The sequence below is a fragment of the Gadus chalcogrammus genome, chromosome 12, assembly GCF_026213295.1.
Source record: "Gadus chalcogrammus isolate NIFS_2021 chromosome 12, NIFS_Gcha_1.0, whole genome shotgun sequence".
NCBI classification, from domain to species: domain Eukaryota; kingdom Metazoa; phylum Chordata; class Actinopteri; order Gadiformes; family Gadidae; genus Gadus; species Gadus chalcogrammus.
The window spans coordinates 2,356,284-2,358,783 of record NC_079423.1 but is presented as its reverse complement, the minus strand read 5'-3'; positions in this window follow the sequence as shown (position 1 = coordinate 2,358,783).

Here is a 2,500-nt window from a genome sequence, read left to right as displayed (position 1 = left end):
TACTCCTGGCCCAATGTCCGGCGTTTCCAAATGAATAACTCTATAAAATGGACACCTGCCACCGCGGGAGCCAGGGTGTTAGCGCTAGCCGCGGCACGGCGAGGACAATTGCCCCGGCAGTCACGGCCAGTTGCTCCCGCTGATGTATCAGACAGGAACCCCGGCTAGGGCCAAATGTTGAAGGTATTTGTTCTTGTCATTACACTAAACTTTATTGTGACCCTCTTCGGCTGTTATTGCACCAGTAGCACTTTCTCCCACACCAGACTTTATCATTTCTAATGTCTATGAATCTCCAGGGGTTTTCGCCAGTGCACTTTACTGAGCTATAAGTCGCCTACTGCCCTTGCAAACTAAAGGGCCAAGAACCGAAGCAGGAGAAAATATATTCAGTAAATGTCTGTGACGAGAGAAAGCATTTTTTATTTTAACATCATGATTTAAAATTGTATAAACACGACAACGGTATTCACATATCTGCCTGACGACCTTCAGCCCCCAGCTGTTTCTGGGTGCTGAAGGTCTGGTCCCTCTTGAACTCCCGATAGTAGAAGGCAGTGCTATGTGAAACAACATACATGCATTTAACGTTCTATATTTCATACACTGAATATATATCTCAGCATTATAAAAAATATATTTTTATTCTTGTCTTATATCTGCCTCACAATAGGAAATTATGGTTTCTTACATCATTGCCAATATTGGGTCACTAACATTCTGCAACCGAGAGTCGTCAAGAAATCTGGTTATGAATTTGCACACACACACACACACACACACACACACACACACACACACACACACACACACACACACACACACACACACACACACACACACACACACACACACACACACACACACACACACACACGCAGTTTTCTGCTTTCTTGCAGCTGAGATCCAAGCCATTAATTAGCCCATGTGTTGCGCGTTATCATAATCCTTAAACAGAGTTTGGCTTTATTCATTTAGCATCGGCAGCAGAAAGCAGTGAGTTAGGGGCCCTCTTGCAGTTGTTAAATGTTGCAGTATAAACGGCTTGTGAGCCATAGGTATGCGCCTTGCCTCACTGTGCTTTATCGCTGGGCAACGAGGGCATCCTTCGGTAGCTTTTCCCCATTTATCTACAATGTTTCCTTACTCTCTCATTCCTCCTTAAAGTCTACACTCTGACTGGACCGGCATAGGATAGCTTTCGGGAACGTTAGCAAGTAAAATTAAAAAGAGATACGTTTGCGCGAAAAATTTGCTTGTGGATCATTGAGAAGTGTTGCAACTGTTACAAAAACATTAGCATTTATAAGACAAGCCGAAGCTGAGGTGGGTGGCTGTTTTAACAGCCTGTGTATTTTCCAAAGAGACAATGCGGTCATAGAAAATACAAACTGCAGATTAACGACATGACATAAAACTGCAGCCTGTGTCCTGTCAAGCTCTGCTGGCTTCCCAGCTCAAACTGCCTTTAATTTTCACATCCTATGAATAGTGATAATATCCTCTCTTTCTTCCTGGCAGGGAAAGGTATATTTCCGTGTCCATTAATGAGATGGTTGGCTGGCTGAATTATGCTGCATTACATCTTTATAGATGTAAGTGTGCTTGAACGTATTATACTCTCACACGGAAAACAAATAAGTCGGATTCCAACGGCAAAAGGACGACTCACTTGGATGACTGGCTGCTTATTCCTGTACGGTTTAAAAATGTTGTTTCCTCTGTAGAACAAATAATCAGGTTTGCTCATTTTCTTTTCATGTAGGTCAATTAATTGCAATTTGATGAGGCTTTCAATAACCCAGTTGGACATCTGGTTCATGGCTTCAAGGCAAAGGATAATTCGATTCCGCCATATTCCCCTCTTTTTTCGCCTATACAGTAAAAAAGAAAAGGGGCAAGTTTTTGCTCTTTAAGATGGCGGGACATAACCTGTCCATGGAACATAAACGTGTCTGCTGGTTTGTAAAGATGGATGGAGGCCCACATCCTCAGCCTTCATAAAAGGGTCTTTTAACCCCCGTCCACATCTCCTTCTCAGGCAAGCATGAGATTAAATACAACCAGGAATGTGGTCTCGGTAAACGTAATGGATCGGTAGGAAAGTTAAAAAGCGCCAAGTGGGGGTGTGGGCAACGAGGGGGAATGGCCATTATGCAAAACAGATCTTGCGCATGTAATCTGCGCCACTGTCTCTCAGCCTGCCACAGACAAAGAACACACGCAAGGCGGCCCCCTGATTGCTTCCAGAAAGGGAGCTTTTCCTCCCGCTGTCGGCAATGATGGGTCCGGGTATTTTCACTGTTAATACGTTTGAATGAAAATTATTTATACATTTTTGGTCGAGGATGAGTGCCTCGTCCCTGTGATTACTACCCAGGAGAATGGGAGCGGAGGAGCAGGAAATCTCGTTGTCGACGAGGCCTGATGTATATCCAGATTATGCTCTGATTGCAGCTTCTAGATGAGCGCCGCGCAGAATGGTTCGCTCACGCCTGTG